Source organism: Somniosus microcephalus, chromosome 23, assembly GCF_052327205.1.
Source record: "Somniosus microcephalus isolate GS21.2 chromosome 23, FLI_Smic_1.0, whole genome shotgun sequence".
NCBI lineage: Eukaryota > Metazoa > Chordata > Chondrichthyes > Squaliformes > Somniosidae > Somniosus > Somniosus microcephalus.
In genome coordinates this window covers 70,607,663-70,621,060 of record NC_141009.1, presented here as the reverse complement: position 1 = coordinate 70,621,060, position 13,398 = coordinate 70,607,663, and the positions used below count along the sequence as shown (strand labels likewise).

The 13,398-nt window shown below is 52.1% G+C and overlaps 1 pseudogene; it reads left to right on the top strand.

Annotated features, from left to right (window-relative positions):
- The first annotated feature begins 242 nt into the window (after window positions 1–242).
- Window positions 243–13,398, top strand: part of LOC147101947 (uncharacterized) — a 43,721-nt pseudogene continuing 30,565 nt past the window's right edge.

Here is a 13,398-nt window from a genome sequence, read left to right as displayed (position 1 = left end):
TTGCCGCTGAAGCCGATAAAATTTTCACCGTGACCCAGCAGTGCTGTGCGGCCACGAGGCGCCCAACCCCCACGGACGTGACGCCAGCTCCTCCAGCGGCGGCCTGGTGATTTTACCATGCCCGTTTTGGCGCGAAAGCCAGACGCTGCATTTCCCCCTGCAGTTTTTCGCCAAAAAAAACAAGGCCCGCACGACGTTCTGCGCGAAGGAGGACCGGGTCTAAAGGGCGCACCGCAGCCGCCATGTCCATCGGGTCTTCAGGGAAGCTCCTCTCCATCACAGACTCCCTATCCGGGCGGCGTTTCATGTGTGACACCGGTTTGCAATGTAGTATTTTGCCCACTTCGAAGTTGGATCTCCAAATGGGAGGCCATGGCCCTTCCCTCGAGGCAGCTAATGGTGCAGCTATCCGCACTTTCGGTAAGCGGCGAGTCCAACTCTGTTTCAGCGGCCAACGCTTCCATTGGGAGTTCGTCATGGCTAAGATCTCACAGGCCATCCTAGGGGCGGATTTTTTGTGTGCGAATGTTTTCCTTGTCGACGTCCGGCAGCACCGGCTGATCAACGCGGCCACCTTCCATTCAATTCCCTGCCACCGCAGCACCGCCGTTTTGTGCCTCGTCGCCTGTACGTTTCCATCACCGGACGAATTCACTCGGCTCCTCGGGGAGTTCCCGGGGCTAACCAGTCACACTTTCTCTTCCTCGGTCGCGAAGCATGGGGTAGAGCATTATATTACCACAAAGGGTTCTCCGGTTTATGCACGGGCTCGCAGGCTGGAACCCGGCAAGCTCGCAGCTGCGAAGGCGGAATTTGATACCATGGAGCAGCTGGGGCATCATTCGGCGATCAAATAGTCCCTGGTCTTCACCTCTGCACATAATCCCTAAACCTGGTGGCGGCTGGCGGCCATGCAGCGACTACCGATGCCTGAACGACGTCACTACACCCAACTGGTACCCGATACCGCATATACAAGACTTCTCGGCCCACCTGGCAGGAAAGTCCATCTTCTCAAAAGTGGACCTCGTCCGCGGGTATCACCAGGTGCCCGTTCATCCACAGGACGTCCCAAAAACCGCCGTTATTACACCGTTCGGGCTCTTCGAGTTCCTGCGCATGCCGTTCGGCCTAAAGAACGCCGCACAGGCGTTCCAACGACTAATGGACTCTGTGCTCCGAGACCTGCCGTTCCTTTTTGTCTACCTAGACGACATCCTCGTCGCCAGTGCCAGCAAAGAGGAACTCCTCGGTCATCTGCGTACCCTTTTCACGTGCCTTAGCCAGCATGGGCTCATCATCAACCCGGCCAAGTGCCAATTTGGCCTGCAAAGCATCGACTTTTTAGGACACCGCATCACTCCGGCTGGCGCTGTCCCTCTAGCGACGAAGGTGGAGGCCGTCGCTTCTTTCCCGTGTCCACAGACCGTCAGAGCCCTCCAGGAGTTCCTGGGGATGGTAAATTTTTACCACCGGTTCATCCCCAAGGCAGCTCTGTTAATGCAGCCGTTGTACGAGGCCCTCAAGGGCAAATCGGGCAAAGACTCCATCGAGTGGACGGCAGAGATGGACCAGGCATTCGGGAACACCAAGAGCGCCTTGGCTGATGCAACCATGTTGGCACACCCGCTTCCGGGTGCTACCATCGCCCTTACTACGGATGCGTCCGACTACGCCATCGGTGCGGTGTAAGAGCAATGGGTCGATGGGACGTGGCAGCCGCTGGCGTTTTTCAGCCGTCAGCTGAAAAAGCATGAACGACAATAGAGCACCTTCGACAGAGAGTTGCTGGCCCTGTTTCTCGCCATCCGCCATTTCAGGTTCCTGTTAGAAGGGCGCCCCTTCACGGCTTTTGTTGACCACAAGCCATTGACATTCGCCATGTCAAAGACCACAGAACCGTGGTCAGCTCGCCAGCAATGTCACCTGACGTCCATTTCGAAGTTTACCACAGATATTCACCATGTCTCTGGTAAAGATGATTTGCTGGCGGATTGCCTCTCCCGCGCAATGGTGCATGCGGTCCACCTCGGCATGGACTACGCTCGCATGGCGGAAGATCAGATTACGGACCCAGAGGTGCAAGCATACCGTACCGTCCCGTCGAGCTTCCAACTGGCTGACGTCAACTTTCAGGCCGCGGGTACCACGCTCCTATGTGACATCTCCATGGGCGTTCCTCGACCTATTGTGCCAGTCGCGTGGCACCGGAAGGTTTTTGATGCAATTCACGGGTTGTCGCACCTCGGCATGCGGGCCTCACAACGTCTCATGGCAACGACATTCGTGTGGAAGGGGCTGCATTCAGATGTCCGGGATTGGGCCAACACCTGTCTGGTCTGTCAGAAGGCCAACGTCCAGCGGCATGTCAGGGCACCAGTGGCTCCGATCATCATCCCGAAGCGTCGGTCCGACCACGTACATGTGGACCTGGTGGGACCACTACCACCTTCCTGCGGGTTCACCCATCTCCTCACCATGGTAGATCGCACCACCAGGTGGCCAGAGGCGATTCCCTTGGTTTCCACCACGTCGGCGGACGTCGCCAGGGCTTTCCTCTCCTGCTGGGTGGCTCGGTTCGGGGTGCCAGCCGACATTTCCTCCGATAGAGGTCCACAATTCACCTCAGAGCTTTGGAATGCCGTGGCGCAAGGGCTCGGCACCAAGCTCCATCGCACCACCGCCTACCATCCACAGGCAAACGGCCTGTGCGAGAGATTCCACAGGTCCCTCAAAGCCGCCTTACGTGCCAGTCTGCAAGGGGCTGGATGGGTCGACAGGCTCCCTTGGGTACTGTTGGGTCTTCGCACGGTGCCCAAGGATGACCTGCAAGCTTCTTCGGCGGAGCTTGTTTACGGCCAGCCACTTCGAGTCCCTGGGGATTTCTTTCCGTCTCCCACGGAGCAATGGTTTGCAGCCCAGCAGCTCGCCAGCCACCAGGAAGCGGCTCAGTGTTTCGCCCCGGTGCCCACATCCAACCACAACCTACAGAGCTCCCACGTGCTGGTGGAGCTGAAGAGCGCCGAGTATGTCTTCATTCGGCATAACGCTCACCGGGATCCGCTCAAGCCTCCTTATACGGGTCCCTTCCGTGTCATCACACCAGGAGACAAGTCCTTCGAGGTCGATGTTGGAGGGAAGCCTGATCACGTCTCTGTGGACCGCTTGAAGCCGGCCCATTTGGACTTGAGTACCCCAGTCGTCCTCGCTCAGCCGCCAAAACGGGGACGTCCGCCCGCTCCCGCCGTGCCAGTTCAGCCACAGCCGTCCACCAGTTCGACTACGCCCACCCCACCAGTTCAGCCACAGCCGCCTACCAGCTCGACCACCAGTCATCCACTTCGCTGCCAGCCTACCACACTCGGTCGGACAGAATGGTCAGACCGCCACCTCGTCTTACGTTTTCTGTTAAAGACAATTCTGGGGGGGCGCATGTGGCGTAGCCACCAAAGGACTCAGAGCAGTTAGTCATAATGCCTTTAACAGTAATGTAATTATTGCCTGTGCCTGTACCTTTAATTACTCGGTTTGACTGTACTATGTCTAGTTGCCTTCACAGCACAGTTCCAACGTGATGACGTCATGCCGTCAGTCACGTGATCCTCCAACGGCGGGAAGAACGTGATGACGTGATGACGTCAGCGATCGGACCAGCCCAGCGATCCTCGTGGAGTAGTCATAGAGAGAAGACCTGTTGTAGATGTTGATGCGCTATCAATTACTCATAAAAGACTGAGAGTTAAGAGAGTAACTAAAGGCTTTTATTAACAAAAGAATGAAGGTCTGCCTCGAGTGGTCGACCGGTCCAGAATACAAAGGGGCTGGGGAGCAGTCACCTTTATACTAGGACTTGTGGGAGGAGTCAGCCGAGGCATGTCCAGGCATGTACACAGTGGAATACAAACAGTGGTTTACCACATTCACCCCTTGTTTAAAATTGAGTCCGGCGGGGTGAAGTGTATTAAAAGTTAGTGTATTGGAGTCTCTCCGGAGGTCTTGTCTGCCGCTGTGATCGGCGTGGTGACGGCAGGGGTAGTGGAGCTTCCGGCGTCGAGTCCCGCGTAGGCTGTGGCACAGGCGTGTCATCCTCGTAGATGTCAAGCGGGTCGCTGGGCCCAGGCCTGCCGTCTGCTGGGGCTGGATATCAGATCGTGGGGGGGGGTGGTAGTGAGTAGTGGGTTACTGCGGCCCCCAAGGGTGCAAGGTCTCTTATGGAGACTGTGTCCTCCCGCCCGTCCGGGTATGCAATGTAAGCATACTGGGGGTTGGCGTGGAGGAGGTCGACCCTCTCGACCAGGGGGTCCGTTTTATGGGTCCTCACGTGCCTTCTCAGTAGGACCGGCCCTGGGGACGTCAGCCATGGCAGTAGCGATGTCCCCGATGTGGACTTCCTTGGGAAGACAAACATTTTCTCATGAGGGGTGGCGTTAGTGGCAGTGCAGAGCAGTGACCGAATAGAGTGGAGCGCATCGGGGAGCACATCCTGCCAGCGGGAGGTTGGAAGGCCCCTAGACTTTAAGGCTAGCAGGGCGGCCTTCCACACTGTCGCATTTTCTCTTTCCACCTGTCCATTCCCCCGGGGGTTGTAACTGGTGGTCCTGCTTGTGGCAATACCCCTAGTTAGCAGGTACTGACGGAGTTCGTCGCTCATAAACGATGAGCCCCGGTCGCTATGGATATAGCTGGGGAAACCGAACAGGGTGAAGAGGCCGTTCAGACATTTAATGACCGTGGCACTGGTCATGTCCGGGCAGGGGATGGCGAACGGGAAACGGGAGTACTCATCAATAATATTGAGGAAGTACACATTGCTGTCGGAGGAGGGGAGAGGCCCTTTAAAATCAACGCTCAGGCGCTCGAAGGGGCGAGTGGCTTTTATCAGGTGGGCCCTGTCTGGTCTATAAAAGTGCGGTTTGCACTCAGCGCAGACTTGGCAGTTCCTGGTCATGGTCCTGACCTCCTCAATAGAGTAAGGCAGGTTGCAGGCCTTGATGAAGTGGAAGAACCTGGTGACCCCCGGGTGGCAGAGGTCATTGTGGAGGGCCCGCAGTCTATCGATCTGCGCGCTGGCGCAGGTGCCACGCGATAGCGCATCCGGGGGTTCATTGAGCTTCCCGGGCCGGTACAAGATCTCGTAATTGTAGGTGGAAAGTTCGATTCTCCACCTCAAGATCTTGTCATTTTTGATTTTGCCCCTCTGCTTGTTGTTAAACATGAAAGCAACTGAACGTTGGTCAGTGTGCAGGGTAAATCGTTTTCCGGCCAGGTAGTGCCTCCAATGACGCACAGCCTCCACAATCGCCTGGGCCTCCTTCTCAACAGCGGAGTGTCTGGTCTCCGGGCCTTGGAGGGTTCGTGAAAAGAAGGCCACGGGTCTCCCCGCCTGATTGAGGGTAGCGGCCAGGGCAAAGTCGGACGCGTCGCTTTCCACCTGGAAGGGGATGGATTCGTCCACTGCGTGCATTGTGGCTTTGGCAATGTCTTCCTTGATACGGTGGAAGGCTAAGCGGGCCTCTGCCGTCAAGGGAAAAGAGGTGGACTTGATCAGCGGATGGGCCTTGTCCGCATAGTAGGGGACCCACTGGGCATAATAGGAGAAAAACCCTAGGCACCTCTTCAGGGCCTTGAGGCAGTGGGGCAGTGGGAGTTCCATAAGGGGACGCATCCGGTCGGGGTCGGGGCCGATGACTCCGTGTTCCATAACACAGCCAAGGATGGCGAGGCGGTTTGTGCGGAATATGCACTTCTCCTTGTTATATGTCAGGTTCAGGAGTTGGGCGGTGCGGAGGAATTTTTCGAGGTTTGCGTCATAGTCCTGCAAGTCACGGCCGCAGATGGTCACATTGTCCAGATATGGGAAAGTGGCCTGCAACGCATTTTGATCTACCATCCGGTCCATCTCCCTTTGGAAGACGGAGACCCCGTTGGTGACGCCAAAGGGAACCCTAAGGAAGTGATAGAGGCGGCCGTTTGCCTCAAAGGCAGTATACTGGCGGTCCTCAGGGCGGATAGGGAGCTGGTGGTACGCTGATTTCAGGTCAATGGTCGAGAAGACGCGGTACTGCGCGATCTGGTTGACCATATCAGCTATGCGGGGGAGTGGGTAGGCGTCCAGCAGGGTGTAGCGATTTATTGTCTGGCTGTAGTCGATGACCAGGCGCTGCTTCTCGCCGGTCTTAACGACCACAACCTGGGCTCGCCAGGGGCTGGTGCTGCCCTCAATAATCCCTTCCTTCAGGAGCCGCTCCACTTCGGTTTTAATGAAAACCCTGTCCCCGGCACTGTATCGCCTGCTCTTTGTGGCGATGGGCTTACAGTCGGTGGTGAGGTTAGCAAACAGTGGGGGGGGGGTGACTCTGAGTGTGGAGAGGCTGCACCTGGTGCGCGGCGGGCAATTTGGGAGCTGCTGGCTGCGGACTGTGAGTGGGGGTAGGGGTCCACCGTACGCCATCGTAACACTTTTAAGGTGGCACTGAAAATCTAACCCCAGCAGGACGGCAGCGCAGAGGTCGGGCAGGACCAGAAGTTTAAAATGATCGTACACGGTCCCGTCTACTACGAGTATCACTACGCAGTAGCCGCCGATGTCCGCCGACTGGGACTCGGAGGCCATAGAAATCCGCTGGCGCGCAGGCAGGACTGGGAGAGAGCAACGCCGCACCGTGTCGGGGTGGATGAAGCTCTCCGTGCTCCCAGAGTCAAAAAGGCAGATTGTATCGTGGCCATTTACCTTAATGTCCATTGTGGAGCTGGCCAGCTGGTGCGGTCTCGCTTGGTCCAGTGTAACGGATGCCAGCGTAGGGGTCGGTGTGTCACTGCGGGTATCAGATGAGGCGGTGTTGGGGGCCTGCTGCGTTCCGGCTGTCGTCCAAGATGGCGGCGTCCATGATCCCCATGTGGCTGGAGGCGTCCAAAATGGCTGCTGTACCGGTGGTTCGCACATGGCCGGGGAGGCCCAAGATGGCGGCCCGCATGGCCCACACGCGGCGCTGCTGGGGTTCGGGGTGGCTTTGGCCCTGCAGACGTTAGCGTAGTGTCCCTTCTTCCCGCAGCCCGAGCAGATCGCGTTTTTCGCAGGGCAGCGCGCTCTGGGGTGTTTTGCCTGGCCACAGAAATAGCATTTCTGGCCTTGGGGCACTGCTGTCTGGCCTTGGGACACTGCTGCGGTAGTTGGGCCGTTGCTGGGGTGTGGCTGGGGTGGCACGGCGCTATGAGGCGGTCCTACCGTGTCCCAGGCTGTCATTCCCCGCGGCGTCCATGGTGCAGAGGAGTAGGCATCCATGCCCCGGTAGGCTGCATCCAATGATAGTGCGAGTTCAGAGGCCTTGTTGAGGTCGAGGTCACTCTGCTCCAACAGTCGCTGTCGGGTGTAATTGGATCTGTGGCCCGCTACAAAAGCGTCCCGGATAAGTTCCTCTGTGTACACGGCGGCCTTTACATCCTTACAACCACAGGCCCAGCCAAGCACAGACAGTGCCTGAAGGTATTCCACGGTCGATTCCCCAGGTTGTTGTTTACGACTCCCCAGAAGGTGCCTGGCGTACACTTCGTTCACTGGGCGCGTGTACTGGTCCTTGAGGAGCTTGATAGCGTCCGCGTACGAGGTCGCGTCTTGGATGACCGAGTACACTCGGTGGTTCACTTTGGAGGTCAGGACATCCAGTTTGTCCTCGTCCGATTTGATTGCTGCGGAGGCGGTCAGGAATTTTTCGAAACACTTAAGCCAGTGAGTAAACTTGGTGGATGAGTCCGCCTCCCGATGATCTAAGTCCAGGCATGCTGATGTGAGGATCTTCTCCATTATAAAAATTTTGTTAATAAAATTGATGCGCTATCAATTACTCATAAAAGACTGAGAGTTAAGAGAGTAACTAAAGGCTTTTATTAACAAAAGAATGAAGGTCTGCCTCGAGTGGTCGACCGGTCCAGAATACAAAGGGCTGGGGAGCAGTCACCTTTATACTAGGACTTGTGGGAGGAGTCAGCCGAGGCATGTCCAGGCATGTACACAGTGGAATACAAACAGTGGTTTACCACAGATGTTTCCAGCAGTTTGTTACTTGTTTCATTAAAGTTCGTTGCTTTAATTGCCTGAGTCGATCTCAGTGATTCAGTAGGAACCTCCGTTCCCACACTATCCCTTTAAACAGTCCCCACACTGTGACACTATCCCTTTAAACAGTCCCCACACTGTGACACTATCCCTTTAAACATTTCACCCTCTGTGACACTATCCCTTTAAACATTTCACCCTCTGTGACACTATCCCTTTAAACATTTCACCCTCTGTGACACTATCCCTTTAAACAGTCCCCACACTGTGACACTATCCCTTTAAACATTTCACGCTCTGTGACACTATCCCTTTAAACACTTCACGCTCTGTGACACTATCCCTTTAAACATTTCACCTTCTGTGACACTATCCCTTTAAACATTTCACCCTCTGTGACACTATCCCTTTAAACATTTCACCCTCTGTGACACTTTACCTTTAAACATTTCACCCTCTGTGACACTTTACCTTTAAACATTCTCCGCTCTCTGCCATGATCCATTTAAACATTCCTTGCACTGTGACACTATCCCTTTAAACAGTCCCTGCACTGTGACACGATCCCCTTAAACATACCTCGCACTGAGTCACTATCCCTTTAAACATAGAAACATAGAAACATAGAAGATAGGAGCAGGAGTAGGCCATTCGGCCCCTCGAGCCTGCTCCGCCATTCAATGCGATCATGGCTGATCATCCAAATTCAGTACCCTGTCCCTGCTTTCTCCCCATACCCCTTGATCCCTTTAGCCTTAAGAAATATATCCAACTCCTTCTTGAATATATTTAATGAACTAGCCTCCAGTGCCCTCTGTGGCAGAGAATTCCACAGGTTCACCACTCCCTGGGTGAAGAAATTCCTCCTCATTTCTGTCCTAAATGGCCTACCCTTTATCCTTAGACTGTGTCCCCTGGTTCTGGACTCCCCGACCATAGGGAACATCCTTCCTGCATCTAGTCTGTCCAGTCCTGTCAGAATTTTATAAGTTTCAATGAGATCACCTCTCATTCTTCTAAACTCCAGCGAGTACAAGCCCAATCGACCCAATCTCTCCTCATACGTCATTCCTGCCATCCCAGGGCAGCATGGTGGCATAGTGGTTAGCACTGTTGCCTCACAACGCCAGGGGCCCGGGTTCAAATCCGGCCTCGGGTGACTGTCTGTGTGGAGTTTGCACATTCTCCCCGTGTTTGCGTGGGTTTCCTCCGGGTGCTCCGGTTTCCTCCCACAGTCCAAAGATGTGCGGGTTAGGTTGATTGGCCATGATAAAAATTGACCCTTAGTGTTAGGGGGATTAAATATGTGGGGTTACGGGGTTACGGGGATAGGGCTTGGGTGGGATGGCTGTCGGTGTAGGGACCGGGTGCTAGGGTTTGGATGATCAGCCATGATCTCGTTGAATGGCGGAGCAGGCTCGAAGGGCCGAATGGCCTACTCCTGCTCCTAGTTTCTATGTTTCTATCAGCCTGGTGAAACTTCGCTGCACTCCTTCCATGGCAAGAACATCCTTCCTCAGATAAGGCGACCAAAACTATACACAATACTCGAGATGTGGTCTCACCAAGGCCCTGTACAACTGCAGCAAGACATCCTTGTTCCTGTACTCAAACCCTCTCGCTACGAAGGCCAACATACCATTTGCCTTCTTAACCGCCTGCTGCACCTGCATGCTTACCTTCAGCGACTGGTGCACAAGGACACCCAGGTCTCATTGCACTTCCCCTTCTCCCAATCTATTGCCATTTAGATAATAATCTGCCTTCCTGTTTTTCCCATCAAAGTGGACAACCTCACATTTATCCACGTTATATGGCATCTACCATGTTTCTGCCCAATCACCCAACCTATCCAAATCATCCTGGAGTTTCTCGACATCCTCCTCACAGCACACACGCCCACCCAGCTTTGTGTTGTCTGCAAATTTGGAGATATTACATCTAGTTCCCTTGTCTAGATCATCATTAATATATATTGTGAATAGTTGGTGTCCAAGGACCGATCCTTGTGGTACCCCACTAGTTACTGCCTGCCACTCGGAAAAGGACCCGTTTATTCCAACTCTTTGCTTTCTGTCTGCCAACCAGTTCTCTATGCAAGTCAATACCTTGCCCTCAATCCCATGTGCCTTAACTTTACACGCTAATCTCTTATGCAGGACCTTATCGAAGGCCTTCTGAAAGTCCAGATATACCACATCCACTGGTTCTCCCTTATCTATTTTACCAGTTACATCCTCAAAAAATTCCAGTAGATTAGTCAAGCACAATTTACCTTTTGTGAATCCATGTTGACTTTGTCTGATCCTGTCACTGTTTTCCAAGTGCTCTGCTATTACATCTTTTATAATAGACTCTAGCATTTTCCCCACTACCGATATCAGGCTTACCAGTCTGTAAGGATAAAATAGCGGAGCACTTGACAAATGGGGAAAGGATCGGACAGAGTCAACATGGATTTACAAAGGGTAAATCGTGTTTGACTAATCTGCTGGAATTTTTTGAGGAGGTAACTGGTAGAATAGATGGGGGAGAGCCAGTGGATGTGGTGTACCTTGACTTCCAGAAAGCCTTCGATAAGGTTCCACACAAAAGATTATCATGCAAAATTAAGGCTCATGGGATTGGGGGCAAAGTATTAACGTGGATAGAGAACTGGCTGGCGGATAGAAAACAGAGAGTTGGAATAAACGGCTCGTTTTCGGAGTGGCAGGCAGTGACCAGCGGGGTGCCGCAAGGATCTGTCCTGGGACCCCAGCTGTTCACAATATATATAAATGATCTGGATCAGGGAATTGGATGCAATATTTCCAAATTCGCTGACGACACTAAACTAGGAGGAGGGGTGGGCTCTGATGAGGATGTCAGGAGGCTACAGTGTGATTTGGACAGGTTGGGGGAATGGGCGGATACGTGGCAGATGCACTATAATGTGGATAAATGCGAGGTTATCCACTTTGGGGGTAAAAACAGGAGGGTAGATTATTATCTAAATGGCAATAGATTGGGAGATGGGGAAGTGCAGAGGGACCTGGGTGTTCTTGTGCACCAGTCACTGAAGGAGAGCATGCAGGTGCAACAGGCGATTAAGAAGGCAAATGGTATGTTGGCCTTCATATCAAGGGGGTTCGAGTATAGGAATAGGGATACCTTACTACAGCTGTACAAGGTGCTGGTGAGACCGCATCTGGAGTATTGTGTACAGTTTTGGTCGCCCCATCTGCGGAAGGATGTTCTTGCCATGGAAAGAGTGCAACGGCGATTCACCAGGCTGATACCTGGAATGGCGGGAATGACCTACGAAGAGAGATTAAATAGTTTGGGCTTGTACTCACTGGAGTTTAGAAGATTGAGAGGGGATCTCATCGAAACATATAAAATTATGGCAGGCCTGGACAGGCTGAATTCAGAGAGAATGTTTCCAATGGCCGGGGAGCACAGAACCAGGGGCCACAGTCTAAAAATAGCGGGCAAATCATTTAAAACAGAGATGAGGAAGAATTTCTTCACTCAAAGAGTGGTGAGCCTGTGGAATTCCCTGCCACAGAGGGCTGTGAAGGCTAATTCAATAAATATTTTCAAGAGAGAATTGGATATATTTCTGAAGGCTAAGGGGATTAAGGGTTACGGAGAAAAGGCGGGGACGGGGTACTGAACTGGTAAGATCAGCTATGATCTCAGACGAAGATCAGCCATGATCTCATTGAATGGCGGAGCAGGCTCGAAGGGCCGAATGGCCTACTCCTGTTCCTATCTCTATGTATCTATGTATCTATGTAATTCCCCGTTTTCTCTCTACCACCTTTTTTGAATAGTGGGGTAACATTAGGTACTGTTCCAGATTCCATCGAATGTTGGAAGATGATCAGCAATGCACCTACTATTTCTAGGGCCACTTCCTTAAGTACCCTAGGATGTAGATTATCAGGCCCTGGGGATTTATCGGCCTTCAATCCCGTCAATTTCCCTAACACCATTTCCCTACAAATACTGATTTCTTTCAGTTCCTCCCTTTCATCAGACCCTAGGTTCCCCGGCATCTCTGGGAGGTTATTTGTGTCCTCCTTTGTGAAGACAGAACCAAAATATGTATTTAGTTGATTGGCCATTTCTTTGTTCCCCATTATAAATTCCCCTGATTCTGACTGCAAGGGACCTACGCTTGACTTCACCAATCTTTTTCTCTTCGCGTATCTATAAAAGCTTTTACAGTCAGTTTTTATGTTCCCTGCAAGCTTACTCTCATATTCTATTTTCCCCTTCTTAATTAATCCCTTTGTCCTCCTTTGTTGAATCCTAAATTGCTCCCAATCCTCAGGATTATTGCTTTTTCTGACCAATTTATATGTCCTCTCCTTGGATCTTATGCTATCCCTAATTTCCCTTGTTAGCCATGGTTGAGTCACCTTTTTTGTTTTATTTTTGTGCCAAACTGGGATGAAAAAATTCTGTAGTTCATCCATGCGGTCTTTGAATGTTTGCCATTGCCTATCCACCGTCAACCCTTTGAGTGACATTCCCCAATCAATCCTACCCAACTCTCGCCTCAGACCATCGTAGTTTCCTTTATTTAAATTTAGGACCCTAGTCTCTGAGTCAACTACTTCATTCTCCATCTTAATGAAGATTTCGATCATATTATGATCGCTCCGACCCAAGGGGCCTCGTACAACAAGATTGCTAATTAATCCTTTCTCGTTACATAATACCCAGTCTAAGATGGCCTGATCTCTGGTTGGTTCCTCGTCATATTGGTCCAGGAAACCATCCCGTAAACACTCCAGGAATTCCTCCTCCACAGTATTGTTACTAATTTGGTTAGCCCAATCTATATGTAGATTAAAGTCACCCATGATGACTGCTGTGCCCTTATTGCACGCTTCTCTAATTTCCCTTTTAATGCCATCCCCAACCTCCACCTTACTGTTTGGAGGTCTATATACCACTCCCACTAACATTTTCTGCCCCTTGGTATTTCTCAATTCTACCCATACAGATTCCACATCATCAGAGCTAATATCCTTCCTTACAATTGTGTTAATCCCTTCTTTAACCAGTAATGCTACCCCACCTCCCTTTCCTTTTTGCCTCTCTTTCCTGAATATCGAATACCCCTGGATGTTGAGTTCCCAGTCTTGGCCATGCTTGAGCCACGTTTCCGTAATCCCAACCAAATCGTATTCGTTTACCTCTATTTGCACAGCCAATTCATCCACCTTATTACGAATGCTCCTCGCATTAAGACACAAAGCCTTCAGGCTTGTTTTTTTAATGCTCTTAGACCTATTAGAATTATTATTTACTGTGGCCATGTTTGATTTAAACCGTTGATTTCTCTGACTGCC